Source organism: Megascapheus bottae, chromosome 13, assembly GCF_031878675.1.
Source record: "Megascapheus bottae isolate mThoBot1 chromosome 13, mThoBot2.hap1, whole genome shotgun sequence".
In the NCBI taxonomy this organism is placed as follows: Eukaryota; Metazoa; Chordata; class Mammalia; order Rodentia; family Geomyidae; genus Megascapheus; species Megascapheus bottae.
In genome coordinates, this window is record NC_143521.1 from 3652027 (window position 1) to 3675453 (window position 23427).

A 23427-nucleotide genomic window follows, 5' to 3' on the forward strand; every position below is an offset into this window, starting at 1 on the left:
TAACCCCTAAAAGACCATATTATTATTCACATTTTATGCCAAAAAAAAGTATTTGGAGCTGTTCCTACGGTTAAAGTGGTAGAACATAAGCCTGATAAGTACGAGGCCCTGAGTTCAAACCTTCGTGGAGCAGAAAATTTAATTTAGGGAACTTGGTTAACTTGTTTAAAGATAAATATATTGGAGTTAGTGGGCATGATATTTCAAAGGAAATCTGCTCTCTAGTATACCAATCCTTTAAAAATATCCCTTGGCCCTCTGAAGACCACCTTTATAATAACAATGAAAAGAATAGAAAAACACTTGAAAACCCTAAAAACCAGTTCTGTGCTAGGAATAATATAACATATAACCATAGTATGTCCTGAAAAATACATTCTTAATATTGTAAACCACATGTGAATAAGCAGTAATTCATCTCCTGATGAATGAAAGCTCAGTACTAGATGGGTTCCCTGCTGAACTCTTCCAGCCTTCTAAAGTATTGCAGAAAATAAAAAAGGAAAGAAGACTTGAAAATCTTATTTGCTAAGGCCAGCATTATCCTGATGCCAAAACTATCGAAGGATTCAACAATAGGGAAAGTTATAAATCATGTCCTTTGATGAAAATAGTCATAAAATATTTGCAACTAAAAACTTCTAAATCAAATACAAAACAATCTGAAATATTACACTAAAAAGATCAGGCACTGTGATCAAGTTGAGTTAAATACTAGAAATATATGGATTATTCAACATATACAAATTGATAATTAAGAACAGAAACCACATGACCATCTCACATATCTCTTAAAAGCAAGAAAAAAAAGAATATTTTCCCTATCCCGTTACCCATACCACATTTTAGAAAAATTTCTATATTGTAGCCTCTGATTCAGAAGAAAAAATGTTCAGCTTTACTTCTGCAGCTTTAGAAATCCACTGACTATCAATCTTTCATTTGTAAGTTGGGGTAACAAGGTACAGTGATGTCTTTAAGGCCATTTGAGGGGATTTTTTCCCTATAATTTGGCTACTGATTTGTGTTTTTGGAGTTCTCTCAGCTTTTAATAGTGTTTTTTTTTTTTCACGATTCTTCTCCTGCCACCACTTGTATCAATCTCTGCCTCTATAGCTAGCTCCAGTTTTTATTTGTCTATTATTTGATTCTGTTGTGTTTTTTTTATTAAAGAATTTATTAACATTGATTTTTACATCATATTTCAAATGACAAGTTTAACAAACAAGTGGATTCTGTTGTATTTTGATGAGTGATTTGGGTGTTGATGAGTGAGCAGACAAATGAATGAAAGTTTTGAAAAAGACAAAAGGTTTTTATTTCTTTTTTTTAAATGTCTGGATTTTAAAGAACTAGAATTATAGTTTTTGAGCGTTTAGAACACATAATCTTCACTTGTATGAGATGTTGTTATAAGTATGTTAGGGCAATAAACATTTAGTGAATGAGTACGTATTTGTTACTAAATGTCAGTACTTCACACTTCTGGAATTGAGTATGTCTCAAGTGATGACAAAATTCTCTTGACTATCCAACCATCACAATCTGTTCCATCTCACAGTTGTTAATAGTTGGTTTTACTGAGAATTCTGGTACCACTCTGTCTTAAATGCTCTTATTTCTCCTCCTTCCTTTCTCTACCTCTGCATCCCCTTTCGCCTCCTCCTTTCCTCCATCCTCCTTCCTTCCTCTCTCTTCCTTCTCTTTCTCTTCCTTCTTCCCCCCCACCTCCTTCTCCCTTCCTCCTCCATTGTGTTTGGTACTATTGGCACATTATGATGGCAATGCAGGCACTTTACATTCCTACTCATTCTGATTAACTTAAGACCTCATTCTCTTTGACCAATACCCCATTTCTGTGTTGTCTACCATTTAGCCCATGAACATTTGATCATTAGGTTTCTACATGTGAGGCCAGGTGGTCTCCATCTTCTGGCCCATTTCTTCTGCAGATGACAGATTTCCTCTTGCTTATATTTTCTTTTTTTTCATTAATTGTGGATAAACAATTATGTCCACAATCTGCTTTTTTTTTTTTTGCCAGGGCCCAGGGCCTGAGCACTGTCCTTGAAACTTACTCAAGGCTAGAGTTCTACCGCTTGAACCACAGCACCACTCCTGGCTTTTTTCTATGTATGTGGTACTGAGGAATCGTACATGCTAGGCAAGCACTCTACCAGTAGGCCAAACTCCTGTCCCACCAATCTGCTTTTTAAAACTGTGGCTACTTGACCTAAGCTTTGCTCTTTGCTCAGTAGTGTTTCCCTTCATGTTTTTGAGTATTTCATACATTGTAAGCACCAGGATTACTTCACCACTTTCTCAATAATTCCATTAAACAAGAAATCATTTTAGAGTTCAGGAGACCAAGGGACAGGGAGTAAATTGATTGGGGCTCACAGGACCAGTGAGCTGTAGAAATGGCTTTAAACTCAGGTCTCTCTGATCCCATAACACATTCTTTCTTTGTTGTTGTTGTTGGTTGTGGGCTTGAACTCAGGGCCTAGGTACTGTCTCCAAGCTTTTCTGCACAAGACTATTGTTCTAATACTTTGAGCTACAGCTTCAATTCTGGTTTTCTGGTGGTTAATTGGGGAGGAGAGTCTCATGGATTTCCCTGCTGGGGTTGGCCTTGAATAGCGATCCTCAGATCCCAGCCTCCTGAATATCTAGAATTATATGTGTGAGCCACTAGTGCCTGGCTCAGAAACATTCTTTTTTTTAAATGTTCTTTTCATATATTTTTATTGTAATTAATAGAAGAATTACATTATATTCACCAGGTAGAAGGTGCATTACTTCACAAACATTGATACCCTTTCTCATGTTTTGGGCCCCATTTCCTTCCCCCCACCCCTGCCACTCATCTTGTTTTCCTCCCTTCCCTATCCAATATGCATATATACAATATAGGAAATAACAAGGTGAAATATTGTAACAATATGAGATAACCAAGGGACAGCAAAAGAGATGAGAGATAACAGTAGATTAAGGATAACAATCACTCATTATATGGCTTTTGTTTCTACATCCTGGAGGTCCTTTCATTTGGTGTCATACTCTATGGCCTTATGTATCTAGGTTTTGTTCTATTGTAAATCTCAGAGAACATTCTTAATCACTATGCCCTCCATATAAATTTGCTTTCAAGTTCTTATGATCCTGAAAACTCATTGCTACTTCTGTCTCCTTGTTTTTGACTTATAAGAGTTTCTTTGCATATTATTCCTTCATTTAAGTCTTGTCCATCAAGATAAAGGTGAATTATCCTTTGTGACTCTTCTATTTCTCTTCAGGGTGATTTCTCCTTACTTTGAAATTCTTCATTGAGAAGACAAACTGCCATCTCATCAATGTTTGTGTTGTCTAGGGTTTTCCAAAAATTTTACTTTAAGATCAGAGACAAAGATCATTCATCTGAAGAAACATCTTTCTATCATATTCCTATTGTTTCTCTATAGAAATATTAGAGATGGAAGCTTCATAAACACAGGTTAATGATTCATTTTGAGTACTGATTTCTAATGAGGACAATGTTTCTCCCCTATATTTATGGGATAAAGGAAAAGCACACAAGGGCAGGGGTTCAATTCCTCAGTACCACATACACAGAAAAAGCCAGAAGCGGTGTTATGGCCTAAGTGGTAGAGTGCTAGCCTTGAGAAAGCCCAAGGACAGTGCTCAGCCCTGAGTCCAAGCCCCAGGACTGGCAAAAGAAAAAAAGAAAGAAAGAAAAAAGACAAAACACACACACACACACACACACACAAAGAGAAAAACTTGGCTGCCTCATTACTTTTCTTCTTTAGAGAAGACTCCAGAAATAACCAAACTGATCAATTCCCACAGAAAACTTTACATTTAAATTTATATTTAAGAGAGACCAAATAGAGCAAAGTGCAAAAGTAGGCACTAAATATTTTCAAGTGGCAGATTTATCTATTTATTTATTTATTTATTTATTACCGGTCCTGATTTTGAGCTCAGGGCCTGGGCACTCTCCTTGGGCTTTCTCAAGGCTAGAACTCATTTGAGCTACAGCACTACTTCCAGCTTTTTTTTTTTTTTTTTTTTTTTTTTTTTTTTTTTTTTTTTTTTTTTGCCAGTCCTTGGCTTGATCTAAGGGTCTAAGCACTCTACTTGGCCTTTCTCCAGACTAAAGCTGTACTACTTGAGCCACAGCACTGCTTCCAGCTTTTTCTATGTATGGTACTAAGGAATGGAACCCATGCTAGGCAAGCACTCTAACACTAGGCCAAACTCCCAGTCTAAGTTACCATTATTTTCACATTTAGTTATGTTTTACTTTTGTGTGAGTCCTACAATGATAGGCAACTTTTAGCTAGTCACTTTATTTTATTAGATTTCAGGTAGGAGATGGAGAACTAATTAAAAGAAATTCTAATCTTCCTCTCTTGAGGAAATATTAGGGAAAATAAACAAATAAAGGAAAACTGAGAAGAAATGTCAATACTGATTTCAGATGCAGGGAAACTGTTGGTTGCCTGCCTATCATTTACTTCCCCCACAACCTAATCCAAATACCAATAACAGATAAGAGCAGCATCTCCAAATAGCAATAACAGCTAGCAGATGAGAAGATAAACCTAATCAACAGTGGCACCCTGTCTTCCACTTTCCCCGCTAGCTAGGCAGCTAGGTGTGTCTATGTGATCCCATTCTAACCATGGGGATCTAAGAAGAAATCTTCCCCATGAGTGTCTGGAAAAACTATTACTTTGCAAAAGTAACAAAAGGGGAAGGGCAGAGGATTCAGCTCCATGTCATTTTTTCCCTTCTTCCTGCTTTGAAGCTGGACTCAGTCTGTTGAACAACTTCCTACAGGAGACACACACAAGGAAAAAAAGCAATGTGTGCAAGATGGTGGGGTGGGAAGAATGGAAAAGCCCAGAAATATCTTGGCTTGCCTAAACAGCAGGGTCAGTGCCATCAGGTACTTACTTCCATTGATGTCCCAGCTGCCAGGCTTTCCTTGTAGCTGGGAAAACACATATGCACCATTGCACCCAGCCATTGGTTGAGATGGAGTCTTTCAAACTTGTAAGTCTGGTTTAACCTTGAACTGTTATCCTCTGATCTCTGTCTTTCAAGTAGCTAGGAATCTAGACCTGAACCATTGTGCCTGGCTAAAAAAAAATGAATGCTTGTTGAGGCTACTTTTTCTTGGTCTTTCTTCTTGTGGCACCAAGGGTGCATTGCTAAGTGATCCAGAAGAGACAGATGAAAATAGCAGTGAGGACTTTATGCAGGAGGAGCCGCGAAGAACTGTGTTTTGTGAAAGGAACCCCAGAATTGATTGCAAAGTCCAAGGCAAGAACTGGGGGCTAATAGTAAGGGTTTAAAAATGCCAGATTTCCTGGTGCATGCCTATAATTCAGCACGGGGAGGAAGAGGCAGGAGCATCACAAATTCAAGGCCAAGCCTAACTTCATAGTTAGGCCTTTCCTCAACAAACAAACCAACAAACAAAAACCCCAGTAAAATAAGGAACAAAGAAACAAGAGCAATGACATTGAAAGTTAGTCAGGACAATTATAACGCTTCTGTTTGAAGACTGGCTCAGAACGATGAGAACAGATGACACATGGAAACAGGAAAACCAGTGAGTCATAATTTTAAAGAAAAATTGAGGCAAATGTGAAGAGATGCTGTCACAGAAGGTCAGATCCTGAACTCAACATGCAGCAACCTGCCTTTTGTCCAATTCTATGGCAATTTTTACAATAGGTGTATTTTTAGATATATAAGAGTTGCTTACCTCAGACAAACCAAAATTGAAACACGTTCTATTCTTTACAACAACTGTTCCCGTTTTACAAATCTCAGAGTGACTGTCTCCTGATTAAAGAAACAACTCTGTGTGGCTGCTGAATGCTATATGTGATCTGGGATCGGGACAGTTCATCAAATATAAGGATGACTTTACAATAGATTATGTATATTATGTGTACATATACGTGTGTATACTTGCATTGTTTTAAACTCAGGATCTTTTGTTTCAGTCTTGTGAGTGCTGGGATTTCAAGCATGAACTACTGTGCTTTGCTAGATAGTATTGTTTCATCAGGGTTAAATTGTTTGCATTTGGCAATTGTATAGTGGCTAAGAAAATGCAATTATGTTTAATTAACTTGATGATGGAGTTTCATTTTGATATGTCCATATCTGCATAGATGTACCTGTAAGGTCCACCTGGGAAGCCTGAGGGCAGACACCCCACTCCTGTCAGTCAGACCCAGTATCTGTGGTTACCTAGGTAACTGGTACACCTAGAGGCAGTCACCTCCCCCTTCTCTGAGGTCACATCCTGGGCCCTGTCCCCCGTCACACCTCTCATCTGACCTTGGGAGGTTCTGAGATCACATCTGCAGCAGACATGTCCACACCTTCCCCACATCTGGTCACACCTTCTCCCCACTCCCTTCTCTAGATAAATCCTGGCCTCCAGCAACCTGGGCTGGGGGCCTGCAGTTCTTTCTCCTGCCTGAATACTTTACGATAGTCTCTTCATTGGTTACCTAAATAAAACCTTATAGTGCCTTGACTAGACTTAACCTTCTCTGTCAGTCTTCCGCATCTTCTCTCTCACTTCCCAAACCAATTTCAACATGCTTCATTTCATTTTCACAAGTGCATTTTGACCACATTCACCTTTCTTCGCCCTCTTTCACCTTCTATGTTCTCTGTCTGCTTCCCTTAGTACCCACACCCCCACCAAAGGTCCTGTTTTACATTCCTGTCACTGACTTTTAAACTAAAGCATGTATTAATAGTTTAAAGGAGAAAATAGAAAAAAATATCCATAGTCTATATAGTAAGAGAAGAGCAGTAAATGGGAAAATGTTAGCAATGAGGGAAAGCACGTGACAGGCTTCTAGGAGATCCGAACTACTTTTGTAATATGTGTAAAAATAAGTTTGGCAAGTATTTTTTAATCTTTTAACTTATAGCTGAAAATGGCTTGTAAAGTTTCCAGATATAACTATTCACATTTGGAGAATCTTTGCCTGGCTTTTGGAATTACATCCACAGTTTTTGAGAAAGTGTGAAATTACTGAGAAATTGTATGAGTGTTAGAGGCTGTAAAGTTTCTTTAAGGTTTCTGAGGATTCTGACAATGAAGCATACAGAATGATTTGCAGGACATTTGATTTTGTGTTACCTGTGTGCTTTTGACTTGGAACCTATAATTTTGAAAAATCTTTAACCAGAGGGCTAAAGGCACATAGAAGTTGAGAACTGGACAAGGCTTTCTGGAATGTGGTGCACATGGAGACCTCACCTGTTTTGACAATAACGATAATCACAAATCTCAATACCCCCAGGACAACTCAGCACAGTGATAGTTGGGCCCACTATAATCTGCATCTGGTGCTTCCTTTGGAGATGGGTACTGGGGTTTGAACTCTGGTCTTCTACTTGGTAAGGAGGTGTTTTACTACTAGAGCCACACTGCCAGCACCCTTTGTAAAATTCTCCTCATAGATTAATGACACCTACCAAAGATTTTATTTCACAGCTTTTCCACACACCTACTTATAATTCACTAAAATTAGAAAAGTCTATTTAAATCTGGATATTGTGTTTTCTTGGTTTTAACATTTCTTGGGAGCCAAGAATTTAGCCTAGTGCTTACCTAGCATGCATGAAGACCTGGGTTTGATTCCTGGAGACCACATACATAGAAAAAGCTGGAAATGGTGCTGTGGCTCAAGTGGTAGAGCTCTAGTCTTGAGAAAGCCCAAAGACAGTGCTCAGGCCCTGAATTCAAGCCCCAGAACTGGCAAAAACAAACATACAACAGTTCTTGGAATTACAAAAGCCTCAGACCAGAACATGCCAATGTACACTCTGTACCCCTGTATCAAAGGCTCAGCACAACCCCAGTGCAGTTGTGCAGGCAGACAGGCTAGTCTGAGAAATTCCCAGGCCTGTCATTGTGGGCTTGGTGCAGGTTTTTAAAGTCTCAGTTTCTTCTAGTTCATGGAGATTAGTAACTCTTCATTTTGGTGAAATGAATGTGTGAAAGGACTCCTCACCACAGTTACTCACTGAAGTCAGAGAACTGTGAATAGCACTCCTTTTTAACTTCATTGTCCTTAACTTCCAGATGAGTTATAGTGTAACTAACAACTTCATTAAAATATATTTCACAGTGTTGATGTCATCCAACCAATCACCAATCCATGAGACCGAAAATACTGACTGAGGTGCTAGGTGTTCCCTGAACTTTCTCATACTAAGGAGGTCACACGTGCTTGCTTTTTTCTTACACACTAACTGGTCAGTCTTTTATCATTTTTGTGGTGCACATCCATACCTTTCTTGATTATCCCTTACTGAACATCACCACCAGCGGAGTCCTAGTTTGTGTTGCTGGCTCTCTGCTGTCTCATCTCGTTAAGCTGCCATTTTAAATTAAGAGTAAAGCCTGTGACCGGAGGTGGTTGCTAACTCAGATTGCAGGATTGAGTAGCAAGGGAGGGGTTTATTTTCTCCATTTTGTGCTCTGTTATTGCATCCATAGGTTTGGATGCACACCTCTGCTAAGTGTGCACTGATAATTAAGCTAGCTTTGAACCATGTTCCTCAGATCTCAGTCCTCTGAGTAGCTAGGATTACAAGCATGAGCCACTCACATCTGGCTTTTCTTTTGTATGTTACAGATTTTTTTTTTAAACAAGGTATTTCTCCATTATGACCAACTTTCTTTCTCTCTTTTCCTTCCTTCCTTCCTTCCTTCCTTCCTTCCTTCCTTCCTTCCTTCCTTCCTTCCTTCCTTCCCTCCCGCCTTCCTTCCTTCCTTTCTCCCTTCCTTTATTTCTTTCTTTCCTTGTTTTTCTGGTGATGGTCCTGAAGTTTGAACTTTGGGTCTGTGCTGTTCCAGCACCCAAGGCTCAAGGCTCAAGGCTCAAGGCTCAAGGCTCAAGTGCTCAAGAGCTCAAGGCTCAAGGCTCAAGTGCTCAAGGCTAAGCACTCTACCACAGAGCCACAGTTCCATTTTCCTTTCGTACTTAACCAGACTTTCCTGTCTGGGTGGGCTTTGCACATTTCTGAGTTCTTAACCTCCTAAGTAGCTAGGATTACAAGCATGAGTCACGAACACCCATCCAATTTTTTGAGAAATTGAGAATGTGCCTTGGGAGTGAGGAATTCTCTGTCACAGTTTCAATGTCAGCTCTCAGCACAGTCCAATCTTATTCTTAACATGCCTTCACACCACAAACCTTAGGGCCTGTGTATCTGTCCACAAAACTTAATACAAAAGCAGTATCATTAGTTAAAATAAAAATTTAGAGTAAAGCAGAAAGAATAAAATTATTTTCGGGTAGATAATTATAAACACAATATTTTAAATGATTGGTGGTATATTTTGTGCTTAAGGCTAGCACAAAAAAGACCTGATAAACACAGCTCTACTTCTTGCTCTTTGGTGGTTGCCAAAACCTTGTACACATACGTAGATTAAAAAATAATTTTATGACAAGATGAGAGGCGGGGATGGAGTGAGGGAAATGGGGACCAAGACATGAGAAAGGGTATCAATGTTTGTGAAGTAATGCACCTTCTATCTGGTGAATATAATGTAACCCTTCTATTAAGTACAATAAAATATATGGAAAAAATAATTTTGCGAAGCCTTTTTGGAATCAAACAGTAGGTTTTTAGTTCTATGTTCAGAGTTTGAGAGCAAACTTTATAGGAAGTCTAGGCACTATAGCACTTAAAGGCCTTAGAAAAGATACTGTAAGGGCTGGGAGTTTGGCCTAGTGGTAGAGTACTTGCCTAGCATGCATGAAGACCCAGGTTTAATTCCTTGGTACCACATACATAGAAAAAAAAGCCAGAAATGGTGCTGAGGCTCAAGTGGTAGAGCTCTAGCCTTGAGAAAGTCCAAGGACAGTGCTCAGGCCTTGAGTTCAAGCCCAGGACTGGCAAAAGAAAAAAAAGAAAAGATACTGTCAATGTAGCTTTTGCTACCAAAAAGACCCATTGTCCAGTTTTTGGCTTTTTGGCGGTCAATAGGAGATGAGGGTCTTATGGGCTTTTCAGTTTGAACTGCCTTTGGAATTCAGTCTTCAGATCTCAGTCTCCAGAGTAGCTAAGATTACAGCATGAATCACTGGCACCTCACTGCTCATTAAAAAATATCATCTTGAGCTGGGCACAGTGGATCTCGCCTGTTATCCTAGCTATTGGGAGACTGAGATCTGAGGATTGTGGTTCAAAGCCAGCCTGGGTACTAAAATTTGTTAGACTCATCTCTCCAATGAACCACCAGAAAACTGGAAGTGGAATTGTGGCTCAAGGGGTAGGGCAGTAACCTTAAGCTAAAGAGCTCAGGGACAGTGCCCAGGCCCAGAGTACATGTCCCACAACTGACAATATGTGTATATATATAATCATTTTGATTTGTATTATCAATGTGATTCTTCACATGAAGTGTTTCCACATCTGAAACCAGGCTTTGTAGGACTTTTATGATTGCATGGCCATCTCTGCAAATCTTAATTGCAGAGTACAGGATTATAGGTATGAGGCACCGGCACTGACATATACCAAGATATTCTTTTGATAAAGAGAATAAATCTATTTACTACTGTACAAGTTTTGAAATTTTCATTATCTTCTAGAAGTTTCTTGACAGTGGGAAATAGCTAACTCCTTGACATTATACTATTTTCAAAATTTTGAGAGTTCATATTGTACTAAACTATTTCATTATTTTAAATTCCTGTGGCTTGAATGGGAGATCTTCACTAACCATACAACGGACAAAGGCCTCATATCTAAAATATATCAATAGCTCAAAAAATTGAATCACTCCAAAACTAATCTCCAAAGTAACAACCATCACATTAAAAGATGGGCCAAAGACTTAAAGAGAGTCTTCTCTGAAGAAGAAACAAAAATGGCCTATAGACACATGAAGAAATGCTCAACATCTCTGGTCATAAAAGAAATGCAAATCAAAACAACTCTAAGATTCTACCTCACTCCAGTTAGAATGACCAAGATCAAGAAATCTAATAACAGATGCTGGAGGGGATGTGGCCAGGAGGGATCACTACTACACTGTTGGTGGGAGTGCAAACTCATTCAACCATTATGGAAAGCAGTATAGCAGTTCCTCAAAAGACTAAACATAGAACTCCTTTATGACCCAGCAACTCCACTACTTGGCATTTACCCAATCGTTCAGAAAGAAGGACATACTAAATCCACTAGCACAATGATGTTCATTGCAGCACTATTTACCATAGCAAAGATGTGGAACCAACCTAGATGTCCCTCAGTTGATGAGTGGATCAACAAGTTGTGGTATTGGTACACAATGGAATTCTATGTTGCTGTCTGAAAGAGTCACATTGCCCCATTTGTAAGGAAATGGAAAGAGAAAAAATCATATTAAGTGAAGTAAGCCAGACTCAAAGCAACTTAGGCTCAATGGTTTCCCTCATTTGTCCTAATCAGTAGAAACCTTGGGCTCTCCTAGCAGAGATTTGCAATAGAGCAAAACCTAGATACATAAGTCCATACAGTATGATGCTAAATGAAATGATCTCTAGGATATAAAAACAAAAGCCATATAATGAATGATTGTTGTTCTTAAGGTACTATGTTATCTCTCATCCCTTTCGCTGCCCCTTGGTTATCTCATATTGTTACAGTATTTCACTTTGTTATCTGATATATTGGATAAATGCGTATTTGGTTATTTGAAGTGGGATAGGGAAGGGGGGAAAACAAGATGAGGGGTGGGGGTGGGGGGGAGGTAATGGGGACCAAGACATGAGAAAGTGTATCAATGTATGTGAAATAATGCACCTTCTATCTGGCAAATATCATGTAACCCTTCTATTAATTACAATAAAATATATGAAAAAATAACTTTGTTTATAGTTTTTGTGTATATAGGCCTCTGATTTTATGATACATCCCTCAATTAATTTTTGTAGTATTCCCTTTTTCTATTCAGTTAATAAATGTACAAACTTGGACTATATTACTCAGGGGCTGACTGTCCAGCACAATAAAGTCTTTTTCAGAAGAATCAAATTTTTGGCTCTTGCATTACAGTGATTGGAATTAGAGCTGTGGCTCAAATACCAGGATGCCAGGCTTGAGAGCAAAAGCTCAGGGACAGTGCCCAGGCCCTGTTTTCAAGCTTCAGACCAGTGTGTGTGCATGACATGTGCACTCGTGCCACACACACACACACACACACACACACACACACACACACACACACACACCGCTACCACCACCATCCCCAAAATGCTGAAAAAATGTCAGTTACAAAGTTAGCTAAAGGGCACATACACACATATACATATATAATAATTCTATCATCTTACACATATTTTTTGATCTGGGGTTGAGACTCAGACTTGGTATCTGATGCATTCAGTCATTGGTTGGCACTCCTTGAGTCAAGTCATGCCTCCAACTCCTTCTATCTTGGTTTGGATTATCAAGGGGACACAATTCTCTCCAGAACCAATAAAGAAGCCTGTGGGGTGCTCTGGAAACCATTTTGCTGAACTGGGTGAGAGCTGCTAGGAAGAGACATACTATCTCCCTAGGATATAACACTCCTTACTGGAAGTGAGAATGTGGAAACCTCCAAGAATTCTAGGGATACCCAAGCAGAAGTGATTCTTGTCTCAAACTGTTCTATGCAGCCCAAGAAGAGGGTGTGTCTGTAGGAGAGGGAAAGGTATTGTTGCTAGAGGGTGAGTAACAGGCAATCTTTGCCAGTCTTGGCTCCTTCAGCTCCTTTGAGGGTTTCCTGTCTGATTTGTGAAGGCAACTCCGAGCAGTCAAGATTAGGAGGCACTAGGTAATCCTCAGTGGATCACTAACAGTGACTGCCTCTGTAGGCATCACAGCCATCATAGTTAGAAGTAGGTAAACCCCAATGAAGTTGAGCATTTCCCAGCATGCTCAGCACTTCACCTGTCTGCTTGCTCTCCAGGTCTGGAGCTTAGCTAATCCAAATGCTATTGGGCAGAAGGGAAGCTGGTGAGTTGGTGAGATTTCGAAGTGATTAAAGATCATGTATTAATGCAAAATGCTGAAAGATCACGTATTAATGCAGTAGAGCTTAGTTTTGAAGCCAAACTAGTTTGAATTAGCAAATTTAAATGTTTTATCATTTTGTGGAGGAGTCATGAGCCCTGAATTTAGACATGGGAAAAGTTTACCTTGCTTATCTGAGCAATGTGGCTCCCTGAACACACACATACACACACACAAACACACACACGCATGCACACTTTTATATCATATACTGTACTTGGTTTTGATATGTTTAATACATTTAATACTAAGGATGGAGTGGAATTATTTTTTTTTTTGCCAGTCCTGGGCTTGAGCTCAGGGCCTGAGCACTGTCCTTGGACTTTCTCAAGGCTAGAGCTCTACCACTTGAGCCTCAGCACCACTTCTGGCTTTTTTCTATGTATATGGTACCGAGGAATCGAACCCAGGTCTTCATGCATGCTAGGCAAGCACTTTAACCACTAGGCCAAACTCCCGGCCCCTGGAGTGGAATTATTAAAAGAGGGGATTGTGTTTAAAAGCAACAGTTTGTTTTTTCCATCTTCCAATGTCAGGGCAAAGAATGCTAGGACTCCTGCTTTGTGTGTGTGTGTGTGTGTGTGTGTGTGTGTGTGTGTGTGTGTGTGTGCACGCACATACACGCATGTGCACATTTGCGTATACATGCTGCTACTGGGGCTTGAACACAGGACTCTCCCTTTCTTAGTTGGCTTGCCTCTGGTTTGTATTCTACCACTTGAGTCATGCCTCTACCCTGACTTTTTGCTGATTAATTGGAGACAGAGTTTCTTGAAAACTTTTCTTCAGGGATGGGTCCGAATCATGATCCTTTACAACTCAGTCTCTTGAGTAGCTAGGATTATATTATAGGCACTTTGCTTGGGTCTGTACTTCTAACCTTTCTCCAATATCTTTTCAGCTCTATGCTTTCTGAGGGGACTAATGAGACATGGTACAAGAGGTGAATTCTCCTGGGAAAAATTAGTTGGAGTAGCCAATTGACTGGGCCTCCAATTCACTTCCAGGCATCAGAGGAGCAAGTACTGGGAGAAGAGGTAAAGGATCACAAAGGGCTGGAAGAAACAGAGCAGAGATGAGTCCACACAAGGGCTCTGGGTGTGAAGAGTCAGATTCACAGAGACTCAGAAGGTGGTAGGGGGAATCAGAGCCAATTCATTCAATACTGCAATAGAGTTGTGCAGATAAAATGATGGATATTCTTTAATCCTCTAGATAAATCCATTTGGAGACAGGATGTCATGGAGCAGCTTTATGAGGCATGTAACAAACTGTCATCAGCACATATGTGTGGTTTGGTGCCTTCCCAGACATTCAATCCTGGGCTGGGTGATCTTACTCAACTTTACTCTTATCTCTCACTGGCATTCTCTGCCAACAAACACTGTTTTTACTCAGCACCTCTATTTTTCTTTGTCCCTGTTATACAGTGCTTTGTTGAGTTCTATTCTTTCTGGATTTCAGATTCAATCATGGGTGAATCCAGTTATACTTGTCTCTTCTGGTATTTATTATAACTGTGTCATAGGTAAAATGTTGAGAGGTTATAACAGTGATGAAATGTGTGAAATATTTGAGCTTTTGGCCTTTCTGTTTACGTTTTTACATTGCTAATTCTAGTCTGGGTTCATTTGATTTTGTCTGTCATAGACTATGAATGTCAATAGGGAAAAAATACACTAAGATTAATTTCTTTGGACCGCTTTTCAAGGCTAATGACTGTCGTGGATCATGTGAATAACATGGAACCTGCTATGTACGGTAGCATGAAGACTTAAAAATAAGATGCCCAAGGGCAGTGTAGTGTCTATCCTCCCTGCCTCTCCACCATCAAAGTGGATTTGATGGACAAATAATTAGTCACATTGTTGAGGTAGATACTGGCTACAAATGGCCAGTTGTCCATAACAGTGATTGAAACTTAACAACTAAAACAATCCCTGTTTCCAGAGCACATACATTGTTGTGCTAGCTCGCAAGGTCAGGAGTAAGGACTGTATTGAAGGGCAGAACTGCAATCTGAATTTAACTTAGCCAAACTAGCTACTTCTCTTGCTCTGAGCACAAAGGGAAGGCCAATGGAGGTTAAGAGAAGCTAACAGTGTGCCTTGCTGATGTCTTTCTAAGTTTGAAATGTATAAGAAAGAAACATTTATAAACCATGAGGCAGTGTGCAATTTCTAACAAATCAGCCACAACTGGGAATGCAGAAATGGCAAATCTGGACCATTGAAAAATGACTCAACCATTTCTAGCCTTTTCTGGGAAAACTTATTAAAACATCACAAGGCTGAGGTAAGCCATAAAGGAGGAAAGAGGATGAAAAGGAAAGATGGAATAAAAGGTTCTGTGAGTGATTGTAATGATGTTTTGAATCAAACCCTCTCCGAAGCTGGTCCTGGACATACATGAGAACTTAATCAGTTATTTTCATTAATTTATATTTTCAGCATGTAGCCTAATGACAAAAATGTTGCAGGAAGCCAGTGACTCACACTTGTCATCTTAGCTAGTCAGAAGGCTGAGATCTGAGAACTGAGGTTTGAAGCCAGCATGGGCAGGAAATTCAATGAGATTCTTCTCTCCAATTAACCTCTTCCCCACTCCAGTCTAGAAATGGTGCTGTGGCTCAAGTGGCAGAGCTCCAGTTTTGAGCAAGAAAGCTAAGGGACAATGCCTAAACTCTGAAATCAAAGCCCAGCACTCTCCTTTCCCATGCCTACAAAAGCTATATAGGATAGCTTATGTGATTTCCCCATAGATCCAGGCAACTGTTTAACAGCTGCAACTACAGAGTCATAACTCCTTCATTGTGTAGGGGATCTGGTATTTTAAGCAATTTACTCTATGCTGATATTTTCAGCCACAAATGTCCATGAATGCAGCTAACGTCACAATGGGGAAAAGGGAGTGTGTATGTATGTGTTTAACAAGTAACTTTTTCCTTTGAAAGAAAGTGAAATGAAGTGGGCACAAATACGAATTTAGTCTATAAAATTTGGGATCAACTGAGAAGAATTTGTCTTTGTAGGTATTTTGTTAGGAGTCAAAGGAAATCAAATGAGATCAAAGGAAAAAGAATGGTTAAAAAAGAGGAGCAATCTAGCACTGGGAAGGAGTCAATAGTTGATAATGGGAAACCTGGGCCTAGGGGCCAGGAAAGGTGCCAAGGAATCACCTAGAAGAAAGCAGCCTGCACATGAAGGGGAGAAAAACCCCAGGAGAAAAATGAGCTCTTAGCAGGATCAGAATTGAAGGTGGGAAACCATGTACCAGAGGTTCACATCTGTAATTCTAGTTGTTCAAGAGGATGAGATTTGAGGATGATGGTGCAATGCTGAAGTAGCAACGTTCATGGAACTCTTTTTCTCTAGTTAACCAGCAAAAGGTCAGAAGTGGAGGTATGGCTGAAGTGATAACAGTGCCAGCTTTGAGTGAAAAAGCTAAGCAAGAGTACAGCAGCCTGAGTTCAAGCCCCAGTACTGGAACAGAACAAACAGAACACACACAAGCAAAAGAAAACAAAAACAAAAACAAAAACATTGCTTTACTGCATATATACAATTTCCCAGAAAACAAAACCAATTGACGCTGATTTACTTAGTGTGCCTTTACGTAACAGCAAGGACACACCCATGCTTCCCTTTACTCCTATGACATCAGAAAGCACATCACTTCACTATGGAAACAACAGTGTGGTGGGTGTATATGGTAGGTGAGGGGTAGGATTTAAGCAAGGTTAGAAGCAGTGTCTCCAATGCTCTGACCTCTGCAGCAGCACAGGCAAAAAGACAGGGAGGTACTATCTCTTTTTATGAGGAGGAATCGCTATGGGAAAAATGAAGCCCACAGATATCTTGTGCCTATGCTGCATCTTCAGAGGGGATGTGACAGCTGGGACAATGGGAGGGAGCATGGTACTGGGAGGGAATGGCCTCCAGGGAGACTTCTAGTGGCCTCCAGGGAGACATCTCTATTTAAAATTCCTCTCTCATTAAAGGTGGGGGAGGGTGATGTGAAGTGTTTATCCACCCTCAAATGAGAGAAAAGAGTAGAATATTGGCCAAATCTTGCAAGGCTAGAATTTTGGCGAAGAGTAAACTTAAAAACTACTGTCTAGGTTCTTTGTATTTCAAGGTGGTATTTTTTTCCCCTTGCTATTTATTCCTCTCCCACTTCTGGGGTGGTTCTGTTTAATTTATTTAATATACACAGTATGTAAATTAGTTGTACAATGCAAGGCGTTTTACATATGGGAAGATTTGTGAGAATCCCACTTCCCAGGTTGGGAGAAAAAAATTAAAAAAGCATATGACACAGTTTTGCCCTGGCTACTTCAGCTCCAACTTGTTTTTTTTTTTTTCTGGTCCTAGGACTTGAACTCAGGGCCTGGATGCTTTTTCACTCAAGACTGGTGCTCTACCACTTGAACCACAACTCTACTTTGGCCTTTTGATGGTTCAAAGGGATCTTTTATCCTTCTATTTCCTGTTTTATTGTGCTACACATGTAATTTGGAATTTCACATTCAACAGTGAACAAAGAAGACAGCTGAAAATGAAAGCGACCCATAGTCTTAGTTGCTTCCTATGTAAAAGAAGACTGTGGCCGGGAGTTTGGTCTAGTGGTAGAGTGCTTGCCTAGCATGCACGAAGACCCGGGTTCAATTCTTCAGTACCACATACATAGAAAAAAAGCCGGAAGTGGTGCTGAGGCTCAAGTGGTAGAGCTCTAGCCTTGAGAAAGTCCAAGGACAGGGTTCATGCCTTGAGCTCAAGCTCAGGACTGGAAAAAAAAAAAGAAGACTGTGGTTCCCTGCAAGCTTGAAGTTTCCTTCCACTGGCAAAAAGTTTGATTTTATGAAACTGAAATTTCAAAAGTTCTTAAGAGACGTTAAGTCAAAACTAGATAGCAATTCACTTGAGGCTCCAACTTTAGGAAGCAAAAATGGAAACTTCATAATATTTTTTTCCTTAGTGGGTTACATAAGAGGAAAAAAGATGATTAAAAGAAAACAGTAGAACTTCAAGTTTTAATCAAGGAAATAAGTCAGCCCTCTCAACTCAAGTATGTGTCCATCCTCAGATGACAGCAACAATTTACTTAAAATCTCAACTGTTTCTCAAGAATGATGAATCCTACCATTAAGGAACATATCAGAAGCAACTACACACAGTACATTAAACAAACAAAACTTTATTTCCATGTCTTGGAGTTCAGTAACTTCACATACTACATTAAAAAAGAAAACAAAACCCCATTTTGATTTGATACTCCGTGTCCTTGTATATGTATTTATCCGATTTGGGGAAGGAAAGGGAATCACAAAATGGTGAGACAAAGGACAAAAGGTGAACCAGTGCAACAGTGATATTTACAAGACATGATGTTGGACATGAACTTTACAACTTGGTGGGGAGGGGAGTTGGGGGGAAGGGAAAGTGGGAGAAAAATATGGGAAGAGGTAACAGTGTTGGACAAGAAATGTATTCACTATTTTATGTATATAACTGTAACACCTATGTACATCAACTTAACAATAATTAAAGGATATTATCAACTTGCCATCCCATTTTGTAGCTTCTCAAGGGTAAAGTTTGGGCTCGAATGGCGGGATAAACTAATGGAGGATTTGTCAGTGTTATTTGCAAACAGTGTTTGCTGCAAATTAAAGTGTTTCTATATCTAAAGTGTTGACATATATACCCTAATCCATCAGTTATCAGTGGACATGGACACAGAATTTAACTGAGGATGGGCATGTTCCCCAAGCCTGGTCTCACCTCAAGTGGCAGGATCATGTACTTCTGGAATGGAGAAATGCTTAGTATTTCCTTATTGCTTCACTTCTAAAATGAGGAATCCATAGCTTACCTAAAGATCAATGAGCTGGATCAGAAAATCTGTGAAAAAAAATCTTCGAGTTTTTTTTTTTTTGTCAGTTGTAGGGCTTGAACTCTGGGTCTAGGAGTTGTCTTTGAGCTCTTCAGTTCAAGGCTAGTGCTCTACCACTTGAGACACAGTGCCATTTCTGGTCTTGTGTGCCCAGAGGCTAGTTTTGAATGGCAATCCTCAGATCTCAGTCTCCTGAGTAGCTAGGATCTTGGAAGTGAGCCATTAGTGCCCAGCCAATATCTTTGAATTAAAAAAAATATTAACACAAATTTTATTCGAAAGAGGAGGTGAGCTTTAACAAAAGAAAAAAGTTACTAGCTATCCACCCACGTAGTAAAAAGTAAAAGTGGGTACCATTTATTTCCTGGGGCTTGAACTCAGGGTCTGAGCACTGAGCTTTCTTAAGGTTAGAGCTCTACCGCTTGAGTCACAGCACCATTTCCGGCTTTTTCTATGTATGTGGTACTGAAGAATAGAACCCAGGTCTTCATGTATGCTAGGCAAGCATTCTACCTCTAGGCCAAACTTCCAGCCCAATATCTTTGAATTTTATCACATAAATAAAAAACAATTTTGGAGTATTAGAACTGAATCATGTTTTATTGGCCTAGTAGCTTTAAGGAGACAAACTTGGATTCAAATCCTTTCACAGCACTTCCTACAATGCTGGGCTGAGAATGCTACTTAACAGCATTCTTATTAAAATGTCTCATTTTCTGTTTTCTATTTGGTAAGTTGGAAAAAGCTTATAAATGGTTATACAGATAAAATGACATGTTTGTAAAGAGAATAGCATAGTTTTTGGTTCAGAGACAGCTCTTGACGAGTTGAAAATACGAAACAACTACACCCATAACCATATGGCTTGAAATCAAATGGTTTAAATGCTTATATATATATATATATGTATTTTTCAGACAGGAAAATAAACCTAAATAGGATATCTAACTCTAGGCATTTCAGTTTAGTAAGTTTGTACTGATGTGTGAAATTGTGCTTGAGAATCTATGTGGTTCAGAAACATTATTTCCCTTTATATAGATAGTGATCTATCTGCACAGATTTATAACTTTCCTTTCTACTTGAAACTTAGATGATTCCCAATTCTAAGATCAAGATAAAATCATCAGCATTCTTCAAAAATTCAAATTGATGTACTGGCTACTTCTCTAGTCTGCATATTGGCAAAGTTTATTTTCTTTTTTTGGGGGGGGTGTCATGGGGCTTGAACTCAGCCTGGGCTGTGCCCCGGAGCTCTTCAGTTCAAAGCTACCACTCTACCCCTGGACCTGGGCATTGTCCCTGAGCTCTTCAGCTCAAGGCTATTGCCCTACCCATTGAGCCAAGCCCCACTTCCTGTTTTTTAGAGATTAATTGGAGGTAAGAGCCTCAGACCTCACTGGCTTTCAACCTTGATCCTCAGATCTCAGTCTCCAGAGTAGCTAGGATTACAGGTGTGAGCCACGGCACCCAGCCTAAGTTTATTTTCTCATCTTTTGAAAATAAGTAAATATACCAGTATGGTCCCATTCAAAATACTTCTCAAGCTAATGGGCTCTCCTAAGATGTCTCTTCTTTGTTAGCTAGAGAAGAGAATTACCAGCAATTTGGCCAGAGTTTGGATCCATAGATAGTACCTTACCAGCTGGGCCAGTCCTGCCAAAACACTAAAGTAGATACCTTTTATGCTTCAGCCCTTCTATTTCCAAATTCCTTATGTGTTCCCTGCCTATTTATAGTATTAAGCAAATTGATTATTTTGCTTAATAATATTGCTTAAGTAGCAAGGTAAACATTTATGGGGAAGGATTTCGGACAGAATTCATTGTAGGAAATTTTTTTAATTTGTAATTTTGAAGTAGAAACTCACAAGAATTTGAAAACGTGTTGTAGAGGAATCCAGCTTCCTTTAATGGTGAATCTTACATAACTACAATACTGTCAAAACTAATGATGTTATAATCAGTAGAAACCTTGGGCTCTCCTAGCAGAAATTTGCAATAGAGCAAAACCTTGATACAAAAGGCCATATAGTAGGACGCTAAATGAAAGGATCTCTAGGATATAGAAACATAAGCCATATAATGAATGATTGTTGTTCTTAAGGTACTATGTTATCTCTCATCTCTTTTGCTGTCCCTTGGGTATCTCATATTGTTACAGTATCTCACTTTGTTACCTGATATATCGTATATATTTGTATTTGGTTATTTGAAGTGGGATAGGGAAGGGGGGAGAACAAGATGAGGGGTAGGAGTGGGGGGAGGGAAATGGGGACCAAGACATGTGAAAGGGTATCAATGTATGGGAATTAATGCACCATCTATCTGGCAAATATCATGTAACCCTTCTATTAATTACAATAAAAAATATATGAAAAAAAACTAATGATGTTAGTGAAATTAATTAAGCTAAGGTTTGGGCAATACCGTTAGATTTGTTCTGGGGTATGTGTGCTGATACCAGAGCTTGAACTCCAGGCTTATGTGATGTCTTTTAGCTTTTTGTCTCAAGGTTGGCACTCTGCCACAGTTCCACAGTTGGCTTTTTGGTGGTCAATTGGAGATAAGACTTGTATGGTCTTTTCTGTCTAGGCAGGTTTCGACCCATGAGCCTAGATTTCAGTTTCCTGAGTAGCTAGGGTTATAGGCATAAACCACTGGCATCTGGCCAGATTGTTTTTTTTTTTTAAACAAATGAAAATTGAACGCTAAAGGACATTTTTTGAATTCTGATGTCATCTATCTGTATAGACTTCTCTTTGTCTCCTTAATGATAATCTTGGATTCCTTTGGTGTCTACCCTTGGCTTTCACAGCAGGGGTGGTATTGTATTCGCCTTTACTTTTTTTTTTTTTTTTTCCAGTTGTGGGGTTTGAGCTCATGGCCTGGCTACTGGTTCTTTTGCTCAAGGCTAGCACTCTACCATTTTGAGCCACAGTTCTACTTCAGGGTTTTGAGTGGTTAATTGGAGATTTTATTTGACTTTTTGATTTTGTTTTTCTCCTTTTGTTGCTGTTTTTGATTTCTGTCCTTTTTTGTCTTGTATATAGGTTTATCTGATTTGTAAAGAGGAAGCACAGAAATGATAGGGCAAAGGTGAACTAATTCAGCAATGTTATTCACTAGACAGTGTGTTGAAAGTGAACTAACAACTTGTGGGGTGTGAGGAGGGAAAAAAATTGGAAGAAAATGAAGAGATAGATGATAATATTAAAAAAAATGTACTCCTTATCTGACTTATGCAACTTACATAACTTATGTAACCTCTGTACTTCACCTTTACAATTAAAAAAAGAATCTCACGGGGACTTTTTCCCTGGACTGGTTTGGAACTGCCATCTTCAGATCTCAGCCTCCTGAATGAGCTAGGACTATAGGCGTGAGACACCAGCACCCCCTCTCATCTTACTAATGTAACTGGCATTTAGTAGGTGCTTTTGGCTAAAAAAATGACAAATTCATTATTACAAAGGATTTTACTTTTTTTTGTGTGTGCCATTTCTGGGATTTGAACTCAGGACCTGGACACTGTCCTTGAGCTTTCACAAGGCTAACACACTCTACCACTTAAGCCACAGCATCACTTCTTTTTGCATGTGGATGTAATAATGAGGAATTGGATCCAGGGTTTCGTGCATGCTAAGTGAGCACTCTACCATTAGACCACACTTCTGGCCCCGGGCTTTAGTTTTAACTGCATTTATGCTGGCTGTCTTTACTGAGAATGCGCATGCGAATGAGTTCGACATTGCTCTGAGAAGCATTCTAATCTCAGTACTAAAAGTAGTTGTCTTGTGACAAGGCAGTGCATGTCTCTGGGCCTTGCTTAATTTTATCTACATAATGGTTTCTCAGAAGATTCAGAGGCAAAGTTTTGCAATAAAAAATCTTAACATAAGGACTCCGGGAGGTAGACAGGGCTTGGCATTTAATTGCCATTTTACACAATAAAACTCAAAGAAAGTCAATTAATGGCTCATTATCAGAACTAGTTCCAAGTACTGCAGCCAAACACAGGTGTCATGATTCACATTACCTTTCCCAGAGATTAACGCAAAATAAAACAAAGCATCATAGAGCAAGGCAGAGCCTACAATCGCAAGTCTCTGGTACTTGCAGAACCTTGAGAATTAGCCTACATGTATGCTTGTTGGTGTTCTTTTCTCATTGCCCAGGAAATCCTCAGTGAGGCAGGGTCTGGGTGCTGGGTATTTCAGAGGTCCCTGGCAAGTGCCTCTTAACTCATCAGACAGAACAGGTAGCCAATGATTTTGCTTGCAGCCTTTTTTTTTTACAGACATGTACCCTTATCCCCTGTGTAAGGTGTAGAAAGGGAAAATTTGGAGCTATCACTTATTTACTACATTATTGCTATCTTTCAAGTCCTAGGGGAACTTAAAATGTAAAAGATAGAGGTAGCATGCAT

At 39.4% G+C, this 23427-nt stretch overlaps 1 protein-coding gene across 1 annotated transcript in view; it reads right to left on the reverse strand.

Annotated features, from left to right (window-relative positions):
• The window catches only part of Rxfp1 (relaxin family peptide receptor 1), a 120499-nt gene that overhangs the window by 95511 nt on the left and 1561 nt on the right, over window positions 1–23427 (reverse strand). The gene's annotated exons all lie outside the window — the stretch shown is intronic.